Consider the following 26370-nt stretch of genomic DNA (forward strand, 5'->3'; position numbering starts at 1 on the left):
TGATGCCATCAAATGCAATGTTGATGCAATGTTACCTGACGAAATGAAACCCTGTGAAACCAGATGGAGACCTGATTGAACCAGATGGAACCAGATAGAAACCTGATTGAACCAGATGGAACTAGATGGGGTTGTGATGGAACATACACAGAGCCATTATTGAACTGGATTGAATAATCACAAAACAGTATGGAAACCTATGGAACTCTGATATAGTCTTGCTGAGATGTGTAGGCGATGTATATGTGTGCTTTAGAGAATAAGGGGGCTGTTGGGTTCAATTCCCCACATGGGTACAATGTGTGAAACTCCTTGCTGGAATATTGCTACACGAGGCATAAAACCGTACTCACTCATTCACAATTAGGGTCAGATCAGGGACTATGTATCTGTAGTTTGGTCCATGCAGGAGATCAGGTGACAGCAGATGTCAACTGACATGACAAATCACTTTGGAATATGGATCCCAGTGAGATGAGTGAGTTAGTGAGTATAGTTTTATGCCGCTTTTTACAATATGCCAGCAATAACACGGCGGGGGACACCAGAAATGGGCTTCAAACATTGTACCCATGTCGGGAATCAAACCTGGGTCTTTGGCGTGACGAGCGAACGCTTTAACCACTAGGCTACCCGACCACCCCAATGAGATAAGGGTATATCAAGTGTTGCTATACTGTAACTCCTAGATTAATCTCAAAGGGTACAAGAAAAAATTGTTCTATAAGTCATCCTTCACGGGCAAAAATGAATTTTGATTCTGTTTTTTAGACCAAGAAAAAGGTGTCAGTTGATTTGAGATTATTATTAAAAAAGAAAATAATTATGTTATTTTATCTAAAGAAGAAAAAAATGGACGACATTGTTTTCAATGAAACACAGCATTTCTTTTCCCTGAGTTGCTCCAGCAAAAGTTCAAGTTTGTCTTGTCCATAAGTTATATTGGAAAGCTTGGTGAAATATTTCAAAAGTCGTTGCCTGTGAAGCAATTGTTTTTGTGTCTTACGCCTAAGCATGTTTACTTCACTTCAGAAGTGAAGAGTTTGACTTCAACACACACTTGAGTCAATACAAGACTGGGTCCATGTACAATAATCCAAAAACTTTCAAAATACTTTAGAATCACTCATTTGATTATACAGAGGATTTGAATACAGACCATTACATGGCTTGACTGTTTGCTGAGTAAGACGATAGCATGGATAAAATGCTGGGCCAGGAAATGTAAAGTCACTTTGCCGTTTTGTATAATTGCAACATAGGCTTAGATTATCAGGACATGGTAAATCAGGTCAACACCTCTTCACTTTAATCACCACCATGATGCTAGCTAAGTTTGCATGCTGGAGTAGCCGGTGAAAAAGCTTATTTCGCATTCCAATCACTTTTAATGGTGGGCAGCAACCAACGAGAGACCGCACATGGCTTGCGTGGTGCCGATTATTGCAGTTTTATCTCACGTCTGATTCCATGTTAGTCTGCAACTTGGGAGTTTAACGCCACTTCATCCTGTTAACATGTTCTATTCCAAGAAGTTTAAAGTTCAGGCTAAGTGCTCATGAATGTCGTGGTGCTTTTGTTCCATGGTGGAGTGGCGGAGGGATCAGGGTTGACAGCCTTCATGTATGTCAGATGCAGATTACGTGCTAAATAAATGCCATGAAATATCCAGAAATTGAAACAAGACCAGGAAGCCATTCCACAAAGCGATCTTTAATAGAGCTATGGTGATCGTAATAGAGCTATGGTGATCGTAAGTCCATGTTAAAGTTAGGGACCCACAGTCCTCTTAGCGCTAAGATTGCTTTGTGGACTGGGGACCTGTCGTGGCACATGTGGAGCTGTAGTGTTCCAATGCTGTTTTGTGTCTCTAGATTAGCTTAACATTTTGCTGACTCTTCAACTCAGTTCGTATAGATCTGTTTGCAGAGTCATCGGACAGCGTTTATGATGGTAGTGATATGAGGTAGTGACACAGTTATGTTTCACCACTGTTTGTTCAACACTGTCTCAGTGACTTAATCCTTGTAAGTATAGCCTGATGAGACCAATGCATACACAAGTGTTTGATTATCGGGCATACTTGTGTGCGGCCACAGTGTGGACTGGGCACTGTTTCTCCTGTATCTGTTTGCCTACTCCTATGTTCAGTAATGATACATGATATGAGAGGCATTTTCATGAGAAACATGACAGTTTCTTATAATCAGACAAAACCAATTCACTCACCCATTTTCCCTATCAACTACTTAAAGGTGAGGTCCTATTTAAGAATTTGGAGTATGTTTCTGGGTCTAGACTGTTTAATTAGTCAACTCAGTGTGAGATTCAGACAATGTCCTTGTTTTAAAGGGTAAGCATTCATTCCCAAATTGAGCTGCGATATAAACTGAGTGTGCAGATAGGTAGAGTCAAACCTCAAATATCCGATTCTAATAGAGGCATAAAACCTCACTCACTCCCCGAGGTGTATTTATGTGAGTTTGCAATGTTATCGTTGACACAAAGACTTCCTGGGGACTATGATAGTGAACCATGGTAAAAAAAAATGTTTCGAAAGCCGGTGAACATGCTTTGTCTGGATGACTGAGGTCAATCTGTCATGCCTTGTTTAATAATGGACAGGAGTAAGTCTTAAAAGTAGGATTTTGGTAAACGTTAGAACTTCCCAAATATTTATGTTATTTTCAATGTGTAATGTTCATGAAAGTTACCCTAAGAATGTATGATGTCACGCTGCTACAGGAAGGATGGTCTACATTGGACACCATTAATTCATTTATCCATACAGGTAGTGTTCACATGGGTGTTGTGGAAGCGATCAGTGTTGTAAGATATACCACACTTTCATGTTGCCTTGTTTACTCTGTGGAAACATATTATAAGCCAGACAATTACATTTTGTAATTTTGTAATAAAACACAGGCATCAAGACGGAGAAAAGGACACTGTTTACTTGTTAAGATGAAACTCTTGTCATGATGCAATGCTAAGAGTTCCAGGGTTGGACGAGGACAAACATGATGGCAATCTGGGTGTTGTTTCAGCATCAAGGTATGGATTGTAGGGGGCTTTATGTAACTACATGATCACCTGTACTGTTTAAACAGTATTAGCAGCTTGTTTTAGGGGGAACAAATGGAATCTGTCTGTTAACAAAGTATAGAGCTTGTTAATCCTGAGCTTCTATGCTGGACTGTGTGCAGTTGAATCTGATATCTTGGGGGACTCGATATGAGGTTTAGGGGGTGGGGGTCAGGTTGAGACCCTGTGGGGTAGGGGAAAGGTGGTGAGAGGGGTTGGGGCCATGGATTCGGAGGGTAGTCACTCATCCCCGACCTTGAAAATTCTAGAAAACCACTTGCAAACAGGTGAGCAGAGAGCACGCATCGTGGTAGCCTTGCTCCAAGTCTCTACTAAAGGATAAATTCATGGATGTATAGTAATTCTATCCTAAAAAATGGCATATCAAGATAAGTTGCCAATATAGGGACAACTTGTTCTTATTATTTATGTCATGTAGGAAATATGATTTAAACTAATAATCATTTCCTAGGAGACTTGTGCAAGGCTAGTGTGGTGGGAAAAGAATGGGATGGGGAGGGGCAAGGTTGGGAGGAGAAGAGATTGCATGGGACTTTTAATTGGGTTGCAGATAGACTTGCACAAGTCCATAAGGTAGTACTTATTAATTTAAATCATGATTTCTAGATTATATAAATAGCAAGAACAAAAGTTCTTGTCCAGCCGAACTTTAACTCCGGAATTACAGCCTAGTTCAGCAAGGGTGGACGCTGGACTTTTACATGGTGAGTTAACACCCTTGCCTCGGGAAGATGCACCTAGCTGTCCCCACCCCACCTTCTGAAACCCAAACCAAGTCAGCTCTCTGTGCCCCCACAGTTAAGTATTACCTCATAACAAGAACACCCCATCACTTCCCCATTGAACCTGGTCCACTCTACCCTTTACATTGTCAATATTTGTAAAATGGTTGGAAAGAAATCAAGATTTATGGTGTATTTTTATCTGACAATGAAAGCGGCCATAACACAGTTGCCCTGTGACGTTTATGCTGCATGAAATACATGGTCATAGATCGTAATTGACTGCAAACGTTTGACATTTCCCATGACAATGCTACCCACAAGAATTCCAGTGAGATAGAGAGTTAATTGCATACTTGTAAAGACAGGGGCACAACCCGGCACAAGTATTAAAACGATGAAATACTGTTTCAACTAACAAACAGAATTAGGAATGACAAAACCATTGCCTGTAAAGCTTTCATTTTTATTGCACAATTAGCCCAACGCGGTTCAAAATAGTTTTATTGCTCAAAACACAAGATTATTCTTCAAAGGTTTTATGAATAAAACTGAATGTTTTTCTTGACATTTCAAGATAACACCTGAGAAATGATATTTTATTTGTCAGTGCTCTTTATGTAATACATAAACATGGTTTAGTTGTTTTGTTCTGCTCATGATTATTATTTTGTAGGGAGGAAAATAAGTCACCTACTTAGTGTGTCAACAGTTTAATAGCCCACAAATCAAACCATTAGACTACGTGGGAAGACTCCTATAAACAAGGTGTAGCATATCCCTGATAAGTAGACAATTTAAGTCTTCATTTTATTGCCCAAGTATTGAGGGGGAGGATTGGATGAAAGCTAATTGCGTTTACATATCGTCTTCCAATTAAATCGGTTGACAAGTCTCATTACATTGCATAACTTGCAGCTCCATCTGTTGTAATTAGCTGGGAGGGCGTCTGCATTACCCACTCTGCCCCTTTAACAGGTTGAGCTGGTTGTTGCACAAGCTGACATAGTTTGTACAAGTGCTGGGAGAACCACGACTCAAGGTAAACAGTTGGGGAGCAGCAAGGATAGATATTCCTACACTTAGGTGGTGACATTTGGCTCACTGTCTGCCTCATCTATACTGGAGTCTTTCACTGTCTGCCTCATCTATACTGGAGTCTCTCACTGTCTGCCTCATCTATACTGGAGTCTCTCACTGTCTGTCGCATCTATACTGGAGTCTCTCACTGTCTGTCGCATCTATACTGGAGTCTCTCACTGTCTGCCTCATCTATACTGGAGTCTCCCACTATCTGTCTCATCTCTACTGGAGTCTCTAACTGTCTGCCCCATCTATACTGGAGTCTCTCACTGTCTTTCTCATCTCTACTGGAGTCTCTCACTGTCTGTCTCATCTATACTGGAGTCTCTCACTGTCTGTCTCATCTATACTGGAGTCTCTCACTGTCTGTCTCATCTATACTGGAGTCTCTCACTGTCTGTCTCATCTATACTGGAGTCTCTCACTGTCTGCCTCATCTATACTGGAGTCTCTCACTGTCTGCCTCATCTATACTGGAGTCTCCTACTGTCTGTCTCATCTATACTGGAGTCTCTCACTGTCTGCCTCATCTATACTGGAGTCTCTCACTGTCTGCCTCATCTATACTGGAGTCTCTCACTGTCTGCCTCATCTATACTGGAGTCTCTCACTGTCTGCCTCATCTATACTGGAGTCTCTCACTGTCTGCCTCATCTATACTGGAGTCTCTCACTGTCTGCCTCATCTATACTGGAGTCTCCTACTGTCTGTCTCATCTATACTGGAGTCTCTCACTGTCTGTCTCATCTATACTAGAGTCTCTCACTGTCTGCCTCATCTATACTGGAGTCTCTCACTGTCTGTCTCATCTATACTAGAGTCTCTCACTGTCTGCCTCATCTATACTGGAGTCTCTCACTGTCTGCCTCATCTATACTGGAGTCTCTCACTGTCTGCCTCATCTATACTGGAGTCTCTCACTGTCTGCCTCATCTATACTGGAGTCTCTCACTGTCTGCCTCATCTATACTGGAGTCTCTCACTGTCTGCCTCATCTATACTGGAGTCTCTCACTGTCTGTCTCATCTATACTGGAGTCTCCCACTATCTGTCTCATCTATACTGGAGTCTCCTACTGTCTGTCTCATCTATACTGGAGTCTCCTACTGTCTGTCTCATCTATACTGGAGTCTCTCACTGTCTGTCTCATCTATACTGGAGTCTCTCACTGTCTGCCTCATCTATACTGGAGTCTCTCACTGTCTGCCTCATCTATACTGGAGTCTCTCACTGTCTGCCTCATCTATACTGGAGTCTCTCACTGTCTGTCTCATCTATATTGGAGTCTCTCACTGTCTGTCTCATCTATACTGGAGTCTCCCACTATCTGTCTCATCTATACTGGAGTATTTTACTGTCTGCCCCATCTATACTGGAGTCTCTCACCATCTTTTCTTGATTGGAGTCTGAAGCCAACAAACATTTTCACCTGCCTCACTGTCACATTTCACCTGTCCTTGTGTTGCATGTAAACAGAGCGGCTTTAATTCCCTTGGTGATTTCGGTCCTCCTCCCCAAAACAGCAGACCCCTTCAAAGTAGATCACACAGATGATGCACTCCCAGAAAACGGTATCACATTGCTACAGAAATGTGTACTATTCCTGCATCATGTTTTGTCAGCAATAGTAATCGTGCATATTGATATTTACCCACCAAGGATCCATCACTGCGCATGCTCTGCCATGGTAGTTAGCCAAATGCATAGTGTGGTGGTGAAACAGTAACCACAAGAAGGCTATGTATAGGAAGCAGTGAGACACCCTACATCAAGCGTGTAGGCTCTCCAACTGATTGTTATCTGAATCCCACAATCACAGTATCACGGAGATCAGTGCTAACCTATTATGGAATAAGTGCAGAACCTGAGACCACTAATTGCATACCAAGGATCTAATAAAGTGGCTCAAGAGTCTTGTGTAAGTCCAAGGTGATTAATGATGTTATTTATTGATTTGTAAATACACTTGGTTGGTCTCAACCAATAGAAATCGTAGAAACAACTTGTCTACTTGTTGCTGATTGCAGTTCATTTGTTGCTGAAGAGAAGGTGTATACTAAATTATGTTCAAAAGAGTATTAAATTGCGAGGTAAGGAGCTTTTTAGTTTGTTATAACTACCTTTGTCCAATCTTATTCTATTCTGCTTCTTTCTGCCAAAGATCATAATTTTGATGAATCAGGGTTTGAACCCACAGTGAGATCCTGGCACAGCAAAGGGACACAACTCTGAACAGAGACTAAGGATGATGTAAGCACTTGGCAGTCCATCACCCTCTTCAATATTAGCAATGATTTTCATAGCGCACAGGTCCCGTGAAGATGCTTGGTCTCAAGCAAGCCACGCTTGCTGTAAGAGGCAACTAACGGGATCGGGTGTTAAGGCTCGCTGACTTGGTTGATGCATGTCATCGTATGCCAATTGCGTAGTACGCTGGGCATGATGTCAATCACTGGATTGTCTGGTCCAGACTCAATTATTTACAGACCGCCGTCATATGGCTGGAATATTGCTGAGTGTAGCTTTAAAACATATAAACAAACAAATCATAGAACACAGAGCCATTTACAGCCTCATTCAAGAATCTTGTCTGAAGTGTAAGGAACCCTTGTAATAATGGTGTAATGATTGCTTATTATTACCCTGGAAATGGAGTGAACCGACATTGACTGGATACATCACTATGTTATTTAGTTACAGTATTAAGATGTCAGAATGGGGTTAAGGAAAGATTTATGTCATCCACATGAACTCCAGGAGTTATCTGTGCATCTGCAGCCCAAGCTGGGTGATATGAGGTGATACTGCTGGGAGGATGTGTTAAATGTCACAGAGACTGCTGGACATGCAGCTACTGTGAAATGCCATCCTTGGCTGTTAGTGTTACACTCAAGTTACAATGTTGCACATAGTCTCAGTTACACAATGGTACTGTGAATGTCAGTGCACAGCTTAGTGTCATATTTCTATGGAATCGTGGGAACTTCAATTGAAATGGAAAATGCACTATTATAAAGTTAACCTTGTAAACCCTCGTAGTCATTCAAAGAAGTCCTACTGTAATACCCAATTGTAGAACACTTTCAGCAGATTCTACAGGAAAACAAGACAGTAGTGATGGTATCCCCAATGACAGGATTTCCCTACCAGTTCAGTGTTATCACTCTTGCAAACGGATGAGAACTTTGTAAGATTGAAAACTAAATTAAGGTCCAAATGCAGCCCAGTGAAAACTTTGATGCACTCAGTGAAAAGAGAGGTAGGACATGGATGCAACCCAGTGAAAACATGTTGTGGACATGGATGCAACATAGTGAAAGTATAGATGTACAATGAACACTTTGTTTATTACCAGATAGTGTAAACAACAGGATTTACCTGTGTAATTTAATACAGACTAAATATTCTATTGATCATGATCAGAGGATATTAAGATGTAAGTGGGTTGGTGTTCCGGCTTATGTAACGATCATACCAATATGATAGATTTCTAGGATCAAGTAAGTACATCAGCTTTACTATGAGATCGGGTTTTGTATGTTTGTATATGGTAAGCTATGGATGTCACACAGGGAAAACATAGGACATGTATGGAACTCAATAAAAATTCAATGAAAACATGTAAGCATCTTTCAAAATTCATTGGAAAAAGAAATAAAATGTACAGTGTTAATATCAAAATTCTGAATGTCTGCAACATTGCCTGTAACGCGCTGATGAAAACCATGAAATTATTGTCGCACCCAGTGACAACATCGCACCAGCCTTGTGAACACAACCCTAGAACAAGGTCGTGAAAACTTGAATATTGATAACACTGTAGTTTTCCTACCCCCGATGCGATAACCTGTATATCTCCCTCATGTTCAACATTGTCTGTCTTCCTGTGATGGATCACGTTTCATGATATAGTTGTGGGTGCTTCGTCATGAGCATCCTTGTGCTGACAACATGGCTGCAGCCGGTGACATCACTGGCACAGTTCACTGACAATGCTGCTGTAAACGTCTCAAAGGCATACCCTTGTGTTTTAAGTCAACACTGCATTGCTGTGATGTCGACCAGGCACACCTACCTGGTGCTCCCCTTGCAGGCTCACAGTTTCGCAACCAACAATGAACCAGCATTCGGCCGATCAAAACACTCCTGTACACCCTTCTCGCTGGAGATTTGGGTTAAGTGTGAGCGAAGAACTCTTAACAAATTCACAAAGGGAGGACAATGCATGCTTAAATATTTCTGACGATATGTTTCTTAATTCTTGATATAAAATCAATCAGAGTCTGAGTTTAATTTTGTTGACAGCAGGTGTCATGACTGTCCATTCAGGTTTCACAATAGATTTGATGAATTTATTATTAAACACCTGGTACCATGGAGTGATTCACAAGATTTGATGACCACATGATGGTTGATATATGAACATCTGGTGTCACATGGAATGTTTGCTGACACCAGAATGGTTTCTATGACACCAGAATGGTTGCTATGACACCTGGTGTCATGCAGTTATTCACGTTTGCTCTATTTTTTTGCCATGGTTCTTAGAACACCAGGAACAATGTTCAGAGCTTCAAATAGGGTATCACACTAATTATAGAGGAACTATTATTATTTTTCATGTATTATTAGTATATATAATTTCTCATTGGTATGTCGCTGAAAAATTGATGATGTGTCATTAAATCTTAACTCAGTGGTCATGTTTGTTGATTTGTCAATTCAATGAAAGTTTGTAAAAAATACATGAAATTTGCTTTACTCGACGTTTCCCCCAAGATGTTATGTCCTTCTCAGTGATTGTAAAGGACACACAATGAGGTATTATTGCTATCAAAGTGTACCTGTCTGTCTCAATGTGTATGGTATTGTTCTCAGGTTACGTTGTATAATCTGACCGCGCTGTGATTGTTCAGTGTCCCATCACTAAGCTGGGTCCATCACATCATATGTGCTGGGACAAATGTAGCTTTGAGACGATCCCTCCAGCTCCAATGATGGAGATATATGCTAGTATTCTTACAGCATATGCTGATCTTCTAGAAATTCTGTGAATGAGGTTTGTAAGCTTTGAGGTGAAAATTCTGACATACCTGTCATTGTGTCTTGACTGCCTGTCCTGATATGTCAGTTCGAGTAAAATGAGAAACTAGTAGTATGGAAAAAAAGTGCATTTAGGACAGATCTTGAATTTCAAATCTTGAATTATGTCGGCAGTTTTCCAGGTATGACCGCATTTTTAAACAGTTTTTTTATATGTTTGTTTGATTGTTTGTTCGCACCCAGCAATATTCCAGCTATATGTCCATAAATAATTGAGTCTGGACCAGACAATCCAGTGATTGACATCATGAGCATCGATCCATGCAATTGTGATACAATGACATACATGAACCAAGTCAGCGAGCCTGACCACCTGATCCCATTAGTTTTACAAAACTGTGGCAGGTGATGTCTTCAGTTTCTGAAAGTGAAGAGAGTCTCTGGGCTCCTTTCTGTTATGTAATGAAAGGTTAAACAAAAAAATTCTTAAGATATTTTCATTCCAGAGACATGGAAATATTTGTCTAGCCTGCTAAATAGGATGTAATCATATGGTGTTCTGTATTGACGACCACAGTACACTCTGCATGGCGTCACTTTGAAACCACATCTAACAAATCCATGGATATGTTTCGACAAGCTGTACTAATTTATCATGTTTTAACAAGGCAAATCTCTTTTAGGCAAAATCCTTTTTAACCTGCCCTAATACACCTGAAGTTACACGATTCTGGTATGTAATGTATGACAATGATGTCAAACTTGTCAATAATGTTGCAAAGCTACCACCTAGGACCCCTCGCGGCCAATTGATGATTCTTGTCTACCCTCACAAGAACAAAGCTTTGATGAAATATCTACCCATGACTATCAAAGGGCACGATATGTCACTCTGGTTTTTGCCACGTGCAAGGTTTGCCCTAAGGCCTACAAATATATGTGTTAAAGCGTGTTCTAGCAGTGCTGGTTTCAATAGGATGTGCACATTCATCTCTGGCGAGCATGATATAAGAACCACATGATCATGTTTGCTTAGGCTAATATTGTAGGTTCAGCCACAATTGAGAGTTTACATTTCTAATTTTTTAATGACAAAATAACACTTTTTTTCCAGTGAGCCGTGCAGTTAAATGTAGCACTGTATGCTACCAGTTCAGTAAGGAATGTTTACATAAAGAATTTCATCACTACGAAAATACTTCAAATTTTGTGGAGTTTTTTTAGCGGTATTTTCGGTATTTTCTTAAGATGTACTTGTAATCTGTTCCTGAAAGGTATGTGTCGATTATGATGATCAAGCACATCTGATTGTGATTTATGTTTGTGTTGGGTTCTTTGGAAAGAGAATGTGGATTCTGGAATAGAAAGTTATGTGTATTGCAACAAACACCTGCTTTATATCACAAGTTTAATATGCTAGTCCTTTGGGTGGAGCTTATCATACACTTTGACCTGTAGGTTGAGGTCCAAATGAAGCCCCTCGAAGCCTCAAGTAAAATATTTCAGATATTTCCAAACAAGGTAATTCATATTCATTTTGAGGATTTCTTTCCTTGAATCCATCAGCAAATGTAAATGAATTCAGCCCAACAAAGAAAGGACACATAAAATTCAGCATGACATTTCTCCATGTAAGGGATGAGATTAAGATTTTAATGATGCAATCTTTTCAGCTGTTTTTTTTTTTGCTTCTTGAAAGAAGGAATTATAATTAAAAGCAAATTTTCATTTCTTTTGTTGTGAAAATTCAGATAGAAAATGTCATTTTAACAGCTGTATAAACACTTTGGGATGTTTTTTACTTCATATGCAATGGTAATGATGTGATGGGAATCAGTCTACCACTGTGGCATTCAGGCGATGATCAAACATGATACAAACCTGTGAGATGTAAATGGGATGTAAGTTAATTCAGGTATAATTTATTACCTTTAAATGGGAAACAAATTGTCATGGCCTTGGTAAGCCAGTCTTAAATGACGGGAGATTTTGCTTAACGCAAGACGGGGTGGTATTTGGGGATTATGGTCTTACCGTGTTTAAACAGTTGCTCTGTATATCTGAATTTAATAGATGTTAAACGGGGAGGGCTTTTGTGATGAGGATACCCAAGGTTTAACATTACCTGATCATCAGTAACATCCTCAGATGCTGCTGGAATGTAGCATGGACAAACAACTTTTCATGAGGCGGACCAATTTCAATTGGGGTTTTTTTACATGCAAGCTGCCCCCAAATTTTCATAATGTTACAAATAATACATAAATGCTTTGTTTTATTAAATCTACCATTGTGTAACACCTTGTCTGATAATACAGTCAAATATATTTCAAGAGGTTTCCTTGGTATTAAAAATCAAATCAATTAATTTTTAAGTTTTTGAGTTTTGTTTTATGTCTCTTAGCATATTGGGAGAATCAGTAGTAAAACAAGAAACTAGATGTCTCATCTGTGTCCAATTTTGGGGAAATAAGTTTGATAAGTTTGGAAAGAAAAGTACTAGAAGTTTTGATCCACACAAATAACAATTCAACAATATTATTAGGAGTATGCCTGGCAATGTTAGAGTATATGTTCTTTATTGTGTGGGTATTATGAAAACCCTGTAAATTGTAGAGGAGGGTGAGAAAGGGGGGTGTGGGGGGGGTGTGGGGGGGGGGGGGGGGGGGGGGTTTGAGGGGGTTTGCCAGTGCTTGTGGGAGGGAAGGAGTAGGGATGTGTGATTTAGTACTGCCTCAGCAATATTACCAATACATCAGTAGCATAACAGGAACATCCACTAATCATTTCCATCATTGTACTGAGCAAAGGTTAATTAATTAGTACCAGCAGGACTAATACATTTGGTTGTTATCAGTAACAACATCCTACCTATTGTTCATCTACCATGTGTGGTCTGGTAAACAATTTGAAAATGAGTAATAATACAAAACTGTACAATTACAAAGTAATAAGAGGAATAGAAACATTGTCCATTGTCATCCCGAACTGAGATACGTTGAACTGATGTTATTAATGGTGGCAACATCCTGTCCTTCTTACAAGCCTGTGTCAGTAGCATATGCATCAAAGAAGAGAGAGAGAAATAATCTGTTTTCCTTGGGCCTCACCATTGTTTTCCAAGGTGTTCAGACTCATGAGCAGCGTCAGTCCAGATAGAACCTGTAAATCACTGTTCACAAACTCTGCCATTGGATCAAAAACATCCACAGAATTACAGATGACTTTATCACCATGATGTAAGAGGGGCTGTGATTGGTTAGACAGGAGGTCCCCACAACAAGCCATTGGCTAATTGACCTTAGCACATATGTCACATCCAAGTTTTAAGAAATCTGTGATAAGAACAAATTTGTCTTTAAACACGTCCCTGCAGTTCTTTTGAATTGACAAATGACATCCTTTAAGCCCGATTAGGTTTTCGCCAAGTTACATAGTCACTGTAATGGCTGCATGGTAAAAGGAAAATGCCTGTTTGATTTATGCTTAAAGGTGAATGTGTAGTTATCTAGACAGTGAGTACAGGTGAGTTGTGTTTGCTTGTATCACCTTCACGGGCAGGTGTAGCTGTAATTAATCTCAGACTTTATCTACCAGTGGGGGCATTGAATGTTAATGTGTTATTTGTGAAAACAAGCGCTTCTATATAAATCTGAATATTGTGATTGTGATTTCCTGTTGATTTGAAAATTGGGATGGTGATCGGAAATAATACATTTTTACTGTTATAGAAGTGAATTCCGTTGTCAGTATGTAGTTATCAGTAATTGTAGCTACAAAATGGGGTTCAGGTTAATGCTTTGTAATGCTCACTAGAATGAATGTTCTAAGTCACTTCTGTTTGGTAGTGACAACGGCAGTGTGATCATACGTACTCATGGTTGCGAAGAAAGTGTCGAGTAGTGAAAAGGACAACATGAATATTTTATTATTCACTCACCAAGTGTTTGAAACCCAAAAGGTTTGAAATGTCCTTAAAATTTTCACCATGTCAACTTAAGTAAGGGCTAAGAGATGGTGAGTGAGTGAACAAGTGAATGAGTGAGTCTGAGAGATGGAGAGAAGAGTGTTCAGCTTCCTTTATATTGTAGGCTATCTTGGAATCGGATATGAAATATGTACTTCACAAATTGTACCAACGGTGGTTGTTTAATTTCGTGACTTGAACCACGAGGCTTAGTACCTGTCCCATTGTCTCTCTTACAGACCCCAGGGCATATCATGTTCCATAACATTCACCCACTCCGTCTCACTGGCATTTCCTTCTCAGCTCTAGCAGCCGATACTCATCCCCTTTACAGCTGAAATAAGGATTTTGTTTTATTTGTTTGTATGTTGTTTAATGCCAAACTCAGCAATATTCCAGCTATATGACGGCGGTCTGTAAATAATCGAGTCTGGATTAGACAATCCAGTGATTGACATCATGAGCATCCATGCACGCAATTTGGATACGATGACATGCATCAACCAAGTCAGCGAGTCTGACCCGATCCCGTTAGTCACCTCTTACGACAAGCATAGTCGCCTTTTACAGCCAGCATGGGTTGCTGAGGACCTATTCTACCCTGGATCAAGACTTGAAGGTTCCTTGATATTCAAGGGTTCCCTTGTAGAATTATTTATTGAACCTACATAACTTTCTTGCATGACTGTATGTTAGTCTACTGTTCCCCTGCTTGGCATAAGATGGTGGCATGGCATGAGTTTTAATCTAGATAAATCTTCCACAGTTCCTTCATAGTGTCACAGAGAAATTACAAACTTAATTCAATTTATTTCCTGGCACTGAAGTGTTCCTAAGTAATGTCAAATTATAGTGAGATAACATCTGTCGCCAGTCAGTCGCCAGGTCGTGGGGAAGGTGACTTGATATGATGGATGGCCAGTGTGTATCATGAGGAAGTGCACACTGGCACATCATGATTGCAGGACTGCATCAGATGGGAGGAGGAGGAGGATGAAGGGGCTGGAACTGCAAATGTCTGCACCAACTTACTCCCATGGTGTGATGGTATCTGGGAGATGAAAATATCCTATGTCATCACATTAGCTTCGGATACAGACGGACCATGTCCTGTGTTAAATAATATTGTTGTAATGTACTTAAAACTCAGGGTGTGTCAGAGGAAGTTGAACTGGAGTGTTTCTGATTATTAACGTTTTTACAAAATTTAAAAAAAATGAATTTTAAACAAGAAATAAAACACTTTCATTGCCAGAGACATGAAATGGTTGCAAGAGCTTGCTCGGGATTGTGTGGTGTACATGTATTCATTGTTAGATATTCAGTTGATTTGTCGACGGTCTTAAGAAACTAGATTTGTATCACAAGGCTGACCTGAACTCAAAATTGCTTATGGAATAGACAACCTACAAACTATGGATTAGTTTTTCTAAAGGACAAAATTGATAATTAATAGTGCTGTGTTTGGTTTGAAATATATTTTTCTTTAACAGTTTTATAGTTTTATGTGCTTTTGTTAAACTTCTATTTCAAGAATTTTTAAGGAAATAAATGTATATCAAATGTGACATTTTTATTTCCCTCCAGCCTCTTGACATGTGAGCAAGACATCTGAAATGCAGAAAACAAATAAATCTGGCCTTGGTACAATATTTCCTGAAATGTTATTTCTTTGACTCTCTCTGACCAGTAATAATGAGGGGAGACAAGTGTCTATTATTTTGTATGGTGGGATAGTTGCATCTGGCAACATTGTGGCATTGTTTTTTTGTGGATTTGACATGAGAAACGAACTTGCTAATGAGTATCATCAAGCAGAAGAAGGCCATGTATCAGAAAACCTGCTGTATAGACCTGCTAGGTTTGTTAGTTCCACTTTGACCCTATATCTCAAGGTCATCTGTAGAATCAGTTAGTGTATCAGGGTATCTGGGAAATGGCTCCAAAATAGCAAGAAAATGGACATTAAGGTTTTACTTATCTAAATCCTAATGAAACCTAGAGCTTGAAAATACAAGTAGTTGGTGAACTTTTCAACCCTGTTTTAAACTGACATGACATTTTACATGTTACAGAAAGAGAAATGGCAATTTGGAAACCTATTTAATTTATTTGATTGTGGCTGTCGCTGGTGTATATTTTATCAGGTGTTTAATGATGGAGTTTTTCAGGTTCTGTTGACAGTTATAGGCTTGTAGGTGGGAGACAGGGGCTTGAACTATACTGCTGAACTATCACTGCCTCTCATTTGCATAATTATTCAATTCTTCATGGAAATTTAGTTCCATTAGTTATTGGAAAATTTCACATCCGAACAACACAATGACCTTCTTACGACCTCATTGCAATTTTTAACATTTTAGTCTGGCACCATTGTAATGTTTTTTCAATTATGTTTGGGGACCTATTTCATGTTGAATTATTCTGTGCTTCAGATAACAGCTGAAAGCATTGTCAAGACAGTGTTTAGGATGATTAATGATTATGCACAGATGACACTTGATTTTCAGAAATTCAGGCCCTACAAAAAATGTTAATAAATATTTTTATCAAAAGTAAGAAAAAGCATTTATCTGCCTGACCCTACTATCTTCTAAGGGTATAGTTAAACTAAAACATTTTTAAGGAGTAAAAATATTGTATAAATTCAATATGACCTCGGGGTAGTTAATGAAATTTCAGTCAAGGAAAATGAAAAAATATTTGTTATAAAGAAGTATCACCAGACTTGTGCCTGGAGGAACACTTTCATACCGATGAAAACTAAGATAAAGATATTTTGTGAAATGTTATTAGAAAATGCTCAAATTAAAAATTTGGGAGGGATGTCAATCCTTAATTAATAGATATCTTGTCCATAAAATATGCCACATTATAGCATATGATAACCACCAAAATTAAAATTCTGAGAATTTGTGATAAAAGTGTTATTTTGTATTAAAAATATTAACTTTTTTCACTTTGTTGTTTGATAGTTTCTTTAAATATTCCAGATTAAGGTTTATTATCAACACCACCCAAATTAGAACGCCAGTGAATGTACATGTATAATATAACTGTTCTTATCAAATAAAAATATCATCCCTTTCACTTACATGTTTCATAAATTTATCATGTTACAATACACATCGATACAACACTAAATTATTTTTGTTCTCAAAGTATAATCTTAACATTATGTCTTTAAGCCATTGTTGAAATGTATATTCATGTTAACATTTGTAAATGTTAATGTTTGCTTTGTGTTTATCCCTCCTGGTGCAAGGTTTGAATGTTAATGAACCTCATTTGCATGACATGACATCATATTTTCCTGTCCACTGTATACATGCCAGCGTTCTGAAGAACCTTGAGATGTTTGCTCGTCAGTCTGACATTAATAGTAGTCTTGAGACAAGCAGTGTCATCAGAAAGGAATGGTGAGAGGTGCAAGTGGGGAAACTAGCCATGATTCCGTCACCGATGATTGACAACATTGCGGGCCCTGTTATCACCTTTATGTGGGATGCTAGGTTGTAGATACCATATTGGTGTTGTCTAACAACATGTTGTATTGCATGTTAAGGAAAATAGCAGCTGGGTTTGAAATGTTAACAACACTTAAGCACTCTCAAAATAAACAATTGAAAGCTCTAATTGTCTTCTGTTTTTCTTATTCATTTATGTACATAAGAAGAAACAATTATTTAGTAAAAATATCTCTTTGTGATCAAAATTTTATTTTTTTTCCTGATCAAGGATGTTTCCAGACATTATATGTAACCTCTTTATTTGCATTTTTTTAAGGATAATAGTCATGCATTATTCATCATTTCTTTCATATAATTTTATTCAGCGGCGATAAAATCCAAAATGACTTAAAACACAACATTGGTTTCTCCGGGCTATTTTTTCCATGCAACAGAGATAACAAGGGAGAAAGAAACATAAGTACATGGTTTTCTAAGATAAGACAAAAATAGCTAAAACTTGAAAAAATAGAGATAATAATAAAAATAGTAGCATGACCCCAGTGGGAAGATATTCAGAGAAGTATCTTGACTATGTCAAGGTGTGACTTAACAGCTTATGTATGAGGTCTCGCCATTTCTTTCTTGTTTTCATGAGCCTGCCTAAATATGGGGAAAGTAAACACTATAAAAAAAAAGGTTTTTTAATAATATTCTTTTTGTAGTAATGTTCATTTCAAGGTTTTTAAAAAAAATATATATAAATCAACCCTTGCATTGTATTCATTCTTTTCATATTTTCAATCTGATCTTGTGAGAGATTGTCATACTGACGAAGATAATCTGTGCAACATAAAACAAAGTTTTTCTGACTTTAGCTTGCTCTTTAGGTGAAAATACAACAGGCCAATTTCAGCCCAATTCATTTCATGTTATTATTTTCCTTCAAATTTCAATATTGTACACAACCACTTCCCAGAGGAAATGGGAAAACCATTTTTTTCTTCTTCCTTTAATGTGGCCACATTTAGAAACTGAACGAAAGAAGAACATTGACTTAAATATATATATATATGGAGTGACAATTTAAAAGATATAAAAAATATATCTGTTTTTTCTTCTCCTTGTAAAAGTTAAGCAAGCACTAAATTTAGAAGGCATTCCAGACCACAGCTCTCAATGTCATACTTAAGTTTGCTCTGGTTCGCTGGAGAGGATTCCAGGCACATTGTAAACATATAACTAGAGCAATAAACCAACTCATTAAATTGAATATATCTTTATCTTATAGTTTTATTATCTTGGTAAATACTCTAGGTTCAAAGAAGAAGGTTAGACGTAAACTGTTTCTTTAATATGAACTACAGTTGCCAATTTGAGGCCTGGCAAAGTATCTATAAAAGTAAACTTAGTCAAATCAGTGGTCTAATGGCAGCTGAAATCTGCTGACTTGGCAGGAACTCTGAATTGAAGCCTTGCATGCTGGGAAGGGAGTTTATGGCTCAATCTCTCAATGTTTAACGAGTTAAGGTAATCAGTGCGATTTAATGAGAGAGTTTATTGCCAACACCTGACAGACTCGTAGCTTCAAAAATGGAGAATGTTGGGGAAGGAAATTTATTGTTACTGCAGCTTGGTGTTAGCTGTTGCTGGGGCTTTGCACAATGTCCTCACATACTGTCCTCCTTTTCTTAAGATTCCAAAACATGATGTCCTCATGCACTTTTTCCACACTATGTCCTCAAACAATGTTTTCACAAGATGCCCTATAGCTAATATGATGTAATACACAATGTTTTCACAAGATGCCCCCACACGATGTCCTCACACAGTGTTTACACGCTTTGTCCTCAAACAATGTTTTCAGAAGATGCCTTCACACGATGTCCTCAAACAATGTTTTCACAAGATGCCCTATCAAATATGATGTCTCACACAATGTGTTCACAAGATGCCCTCACACGATGTCCTCAAGCAGTGTTTTCACTCGATGTCCTCACGTGTTATCCTTGCACATTGCCTTCACATGATTTTACCACATGGACATGTCTTATTACAGATTATGTCCTCAATAGCGTTAAATAAAATATCAAATGTCAAAAAAGCTCATGATGATCTTCATATCTTGACAAAATATGTTGAAAAACATTTTGATTTTCATAGAACCATATGTTGCATTGAAAGATTTCAGATGTATGATTTTTCAATCAAATTGAGCAGGCTTTCATCTATATTACTTTAAATGCATCATATTATGTGTTAAGTTTTGGAGTGAAGTTTTTCATCTTAAAATTGAAGTTTTCAAAAGCATATATCAATATTTATGATTTAAAAGGTGCTGCTCTTGGATGTAATTTTTTTTTTTACACCATAATTATCAACATACATGAAAACAGTTTATCAGTTTGTGCCCAAACATTTAAATCTGCTGGCAGAAACTGGGCTCTTGGCATCATTTCCATTAGAATGTGGTGGTGATAGATGCACCTATATTTGTTGAGCTTACTTGACCCAAAACAATTTTTATGCTCAACCCAAAACAATTTTATGAAACAGGCTTCGGAATTTTGGCTGCTAAAGTCACAGACTGTTTATGCAAGTTTAAACAATGTACTGAATTCAGCAGACACCTCCTGTGGTCTTTTTCATCAACTGTTCTCTGATTCGTCATCGCATCCTTATTACAAAATATCTCCTCCAAATTCCTGTCATCTTTGTCCCGCCAGGACATCTGTATCTCCAACCACTCATTATGGTATTATCATCTGTTGTTTATTATTCATATCGCCCTTGGCAATGTTTAGAAAATAAGGATTATATGAAAACGGTTAACTCAAGAATGTTTTGTTCCACCTATCTTTAAATTTATGAGTAAGAAAACTGTCTGCCCTAAATGTCTTGCATAATACACCTACATACCATGGGAATAAAACACCTGGTTTGACTTACCATTGACGCAAAAGAGGTGGGGTATGTCGGGGAGCATAATGTTATGCCTACCCACTAGGGGGAAGTGGAATTATGGGTAAATATGGATATAAAACGACAAGACTATCCATGATACTTGTATAGGGGTACTTACCAGTCAAAGATCAGAGAAGAGGATGAAATAAACCAACCAAACATATATATTCATAGGTTTGTCATACTGTGTGGTTCTATTGTGAAGAAACTACTGAATAATAGAGGTCTGCACGATTTCAATATTATGTTTTCAGTATTAGTCTTCATGTCTGAGCCAGCATGTGTCTGTCTTCATTAAAGAGAGATCGCTGTTCTTTATCAATGTTGCTGTCATTAAAATATTTTTTAGGAAAAAATATGGAGTGTCATTGAACTTAGGCTGAGGATTTTCATTACAATGTTTAAAAAGCAGTGCAAACGTGTTAAGTAGGTAGATGAAGTGGAGGATATTTTGAACATTTCTAACAAGTTGAAATTCTTGTCTACATCTTGAATCCACCATCTTGGGAATTTCACAATGGAATTTCACAACCCCCTTCTCTGGGAGTTATCAAAAGAGACCTGTGTCGTTTATTAGCTTGATAAATAAGAATGGTAAAAGAGTCAATGAAATTTAAACTGTGAGCGTGGTAACAGACATGTTGAAGTAGCAAAGGTGTTTTTGTGGGCTTGTGCAGATGTTACGCGGGTGTTGAGCTGCGTGCTGCTAATGAGTGCACATCGCTGTGCTGGTGATGCAGGTGTGCATTTGATGTGCTGTCCATGGCGGGGATGTTGATACAGACTTTCTTTCACTAGATAAACATTTATTTAACATGGAAGGAGAGTGCTTATCTTGCATATGGATATATATCTGTTTACTTGTCGGCATATTTCTAGGGATAAGTAGGTGTATGAATACAGATATCAAACACCGTCTGTCCCAAAAACATATTTGAGGTTTCTATACTCTACTGATAAAAATCACAATTTTGCTCTAAAATGTTTCAAGTGATCTTATCCTAAAAACTATAGTTCTTACTATTATCCTAATATAACAAAAGATACCAGACCATTAAAATGAACTGGCAATTTTGATTTTGTTATTTTATCGGAAGTCTGGTAATTGTCGTAGCAAGGCAAGAACCTCACTTTAATATAATCTGAGTTAGGTAATATTTAACCCTGCAGGGGCAATAAGTTGTCCATACAGCGATAATCATATGATAAAAGTAAGCATAATGATGACAAGAATAAATCATCATTTCCTTTGTTTGGACCTTGCTGTATAAATAACTGCTAATATTCATGAAAATGGTAAATATCTATAACGTTCAATATGTTTCAGAGAAAAATATTAAAAATCTAACTTACCTTTTGACAAGTTCACACATTGTACTCTTTGCAAACAAAATACACTTTAATATTCATTAATAAAAGAATAGTTGTTGTGACATATGTGACTAACATAGTTGTCATTACCTGTCAAGTGATGTGACAACTGACAGGAACCGGTTGATTGGTGATAAATGGTGTGCTGACTAATTGTAATAATCAATGGAGCAATCCAACAAATGTGTGTAGTCAAACCTGTAATCAAACGCTAGAAGGTTTTGTTGCATTAAAAAGAAATATTTCAGTTTTACCTTAGCCAAATGAAGTATTTCGGTTTAATCTAACAATGAGAAGTATTTCAGTTTAATCTTAACCATGAGAAGTATTTCAGTTTGACATTAACCATGAGAAGTATTTTAGTTTTACCTTAACCATGAGAAGTATTTCAGTTTAATCTTAATCATGAGAAGTATTTCAGTTTGACATTAACCATGAGAAGTATTTCAGTTTGACATTAACCATGAGAAGTATTTCAGATTTACCATACGTTTCAACAAAATGTAACATTTTTAAATGAAAGGTGTTTTCAAAGTACACATTTCATTGTTTCTTTCTTCATTTGTTTTTGAATAAGGAGCAGAGAATAATCATTAGACTGGATTGAAATACACTAAAGCTGTGAGTGATGATAAAGTGTAGATAGCCGGATTCGTTTTGACAAAACCTTTACGTCATCTGCCTTAAGATGGACCCTTCACACTGCAGTGAACATGCATACGTACTATTGAAAGCACAACCAATGCATACTTCATGCAAGACTCCTGTGAAGCCACTTACATGTTATTGGTGGATATCAGATAGGTTTTATATTCTTATCATTTGCTTGAATTGCTTTAGGAGAACTTAACATTATAAACCTTTCAAAACTGAACAAGCCTGGTAAGCCAACAACAGTGAAGATTGAATGCAGGGTAGGTGCTAGACATGCCGTGAATACTTCAAAACTACATGCAAGTCATAGCTTCGCAACAGTAAACAGTTCATTCCCAATTATATGAAAAGGAAAATTACACACCCGTTACTGTGTAAAATTATTTTGATAACTCAAATATTTGGGCAAAAAAAGAATGGAATTTGAAATATTGAGAAGTTCGGGTGGAGTTAAACTCAAAAGTTGAAAATTGGTTATACTGATACAAGATTGTATGTGATTCAGAAATTGACATTGCCACGTCTTAACTCAAAACTTGAACAAAAGAATTAATAGATTTGTCATTGATGATGGGGATGTACTTGCTTGATGGAGGTGTTAGCACCTGCACTGAAACATTGCATGGAATGAATATAAAATGATATCCTTTAGTGAATCCTGTCTTCATTTCTACTCCTGATTCCATGTGCTACTTACAGAGAGAGTTGTTACTGTTTTATGTTTTGAGTAATTGAAAGTCTTATTATGATGGGGATTCTGTGCTTATTCTAGCTTCTTCACAAAAACAGGAATATCTTTTTCCAGATAATATATCACAAGTTTAAATCCTTAAGCTGCTATGTAAGTTTCTGACTAGTTTTGCTGAGGTTTGTTTGTTTCAGAAGAGCCATGCTAACCTAAGATATCAGGTTTTGCTCTAATTATCTTCTTACTCAATAAGTTAACTTAAATGTTTCACCTTGTCAGCCAAAGAAATTATAGGAATGGTAAAAAATACCCAAGGGCATTGTGTAACATGATTTTTTACCCCATGAAAAAAGCCATATTTCTCTTCCAGTGGTATTTTCCATTTCCAGATTGTCAAACTAAATCGTTTCCCCCACTCCTAAATCTAAGCTAACTACTATCGTTTAGGATTTATGGGGCATAAGTTCATCTTAACCTCCACTCAACAGTCTCTCCTTACACACACAAGTCCCTCTGTATAGAGAGTACATTGTGTCATATGTACACATGACGTCACATGTCACCCTGACGATCATAGGGCATCGTAGAGATACCAGGAGAAGCCAATCGGTTCAGGTAGCGCCAGCTGACAGATGGACGGACAGACAGACTTGATGACAGTCGCGGTGATCAAAGGGTTGTTATCTTGGGGATTATGGGTTGTGTCAGTGATGACACAAACTGGTGAGGTAAGAGCGCATTTGACCCCGATGAGAACTGATAAATAAATGGTGTCAGTTGTTACACCCAGTGAAAGCTGTATCAGTGTGGAGGTTGCTTCATGCGCAAGTGCGGACTCGACCACCTGTCTGTAACGCAAGACTCGCGACATTGTGCACTGATATGAGGTGCTGATACTGGTATAGAGAGCTTGTTTTACGGTATGCTAATGTATTGTGGAGAAAAAAATTTAATTTTTTTCAGCAGTGTGATATTTTTTCAGGAATTTTCAGGAACATTTTTTTTTTTTTCAATAAAATTGCAGCCCCCTGCGAATATCAAATGGTTGGTCCCTTAAACTTCTTTTAGCAATATTCCTGCAATATCATGGCAGTACGCAAGAAATGGTCGTCACACTCAGTGACCATGTCAGGAATCAATCCTGAAGCTTCACCAATCATCTGAACAGTACCTAGTACATGTTCACTGAACAACTGAATGATACTTCCTACAACAAAAGCCATGCAGATCAATACATTTCTTTTTCTTGCAATTTCTTTGCCAAAAGAGTTAGAGACAGATTTGTCTAGAACTATAGTTGGACTGTTTCAATGAACCCAGTCATGATCCCCTCCAGCAACTGAATGCCAACAGAAGTTGTTTCCAGGATTTTTTTTCCAACCTTATATGACACCAAAAAAAAAAAAAAATGATTAAGCATCCTTGTCATCGACTTCTCTGTGATGGAAGTTTGTCGTTGGCAGATTTGCAACAGGGTAAATGAAGTTGTCTGGCATAACAGACCAACATGCTTATCAAAATGTAAATTTTCCTCTCTTTTTTTCACAGTCACAAGACCCACCAGGGATCTGGTGGTCAGACTCGCTGACTTGGTTGATGCATGTCATTGCATCCCAATTGCGTAGATCAATGCTCATGATGTCAATCACTGGATTGACTTGATTATTTACAGACTGCTGTCATAGAGCTGGAATAATGCTGAGTGCAGCGGTAAACAGCAAACAAACCATTCCCAGGCCCACCCCCACCCTCACCCCCACTTCCTGCAAAGAAGATTAACTGTTTGGTTCATAAACCAAAGTATGTATGTTAATCCTTGTAGATAAATTCAGACAAATGCTGTAATGAGAAAGGAAAAGAGGTTTTCTAGCACAGCATCAGTGTTTAAGCTAATCCTGTTTAGTGAAATTGATATGTCACAGTGCATTAAGTTTGAAGCAGTGTTTTTGCCATTGGTATGATGTAAACAAGACAATTCAGCTTCAAACTATTCTGGTAAACCTACTATCAGACTCAACCATCATGTTAAAACTGCACATTGAAAAGTAATTACATTTTTTGGAAATGGTAGGAGAATTAAATGAACGGTGTCTGAAGTGTTGTATTTCTTGAACTTCCTGTACATGCAGTCTAATACAAAACTGTAATGTAACCATCATGCACCAACTGCAATGAGTCTGGGAAGGCACTAACATGTTCTTCATCATTAACCCATGCTTTCCAATAGGGATGTTAAACTTTCTCTGATCCTAAATCAAAATATTTTCCAACCAAACCACTACAAATGACCATTCATTTTAATCAGCACAACAAGCTGGTTTGAATAAGGGGTCATTGTTTAGGGTTTATTTGAAGTTTTCAATTTAATTCAAACCATCTGCCCTTGTGAGAAAGAAGGGTTAAAATGGAAGCAATAGTATTTATACAACTAATGATAGCAAATGTGTTTAACAGAAGCACATTTGGAACAATGTTCCCCATGACTCTTCCCATGAGAATCGCATCTGTCTTTCTTTTGTTGTTTAACGGGCAGCTTGTCAATGGCTGACTGAATATTTTGTCAATCCGAGCTGCAGCTCAACTGTCATGGAGTATCAGGTCTTGGTTATTCAGTGCTTGGTATTTCATTACCTAGACAGTTTTCAGAAAGGCCATAAACTGTAATCCACTCGTCTCTTGTTAACGCCAAAGAATGCAAAATTAGTCTTGAATAGACTTTCAATGGTCATTAGAGTTCATTGAAAGGAGAAATCACTGTCATTTGAAATATAAAACACACATCTATGATTAATCTCTGTCTAGTTGATACACATGTCATCAATTTTATGACTGCTATTAACGTTGGGGGAAATACGTTTGAATTTGTTAAATATGAAAAAAACATGTTTAGAATACATTTTGTTTTTTTTATGGCTGCAAATCTGTGATGTTGCTGTTACAGATACTATATATGTTCTGTATTAGTAGGTCCATATCAATTAAGTTTCTGCCAAGACCAAAAGAAAATGTAAAACACATTTCAAATTTTGCCAGGGTTCATATGTAGTGGATTTATAGAAAAAGACTTCAAACGTGTGAACAAAATACAAAATCAGAGAAGTTAAAGAAATCGTATTTTAATTTTCCATTACTTTGATGAATTGTTTACAATTTCGCAAAGTTTTAAGTAATCTTATTGACAAACAAAATGATTGGTTTGATTGAAATAAAGATTTTATCTGGTACTTATGTCACAGCATAGATATGAGCTTGTACCTTAATCATCACTGTTGTAATAGCCCCATGTCCACGCTATTTACATATGCAGGAAGCCAATCTGAGATC

At 37.7% G+C, this 26370-nt stretch overlaps 1 protein-coding gene across 1 annotated transcript in view; it reads left to right on the top strand.

Annotated features, from left to right (window-relative positions):
• The window catches only part of LOC139475086 (spondin-1-like), a 123845-nt gene that overhangs the window by 45171 nt on the left and 52304 nt on the right, over window positions 1-26370 (top strand). The window lies entirely within an intron of this gene.

The sequence above is a fragment of the Haliotis cracherodii genome, unplaced genomic scaffold (assembly GCF_022045235.1).
Source record: "Haliotis cracherodii isolate W230 unplaced genomic scaffold, xgHalCrac1.p SCAF_3, whole genome shotgun sequence".
Classification (NCBI taxonomy): Eukaryota; Metazoa; Mollusca; class Gastropoda; order Lepetellida; family Haliotidae; genus Haliotis; species Haliotis cracherodii.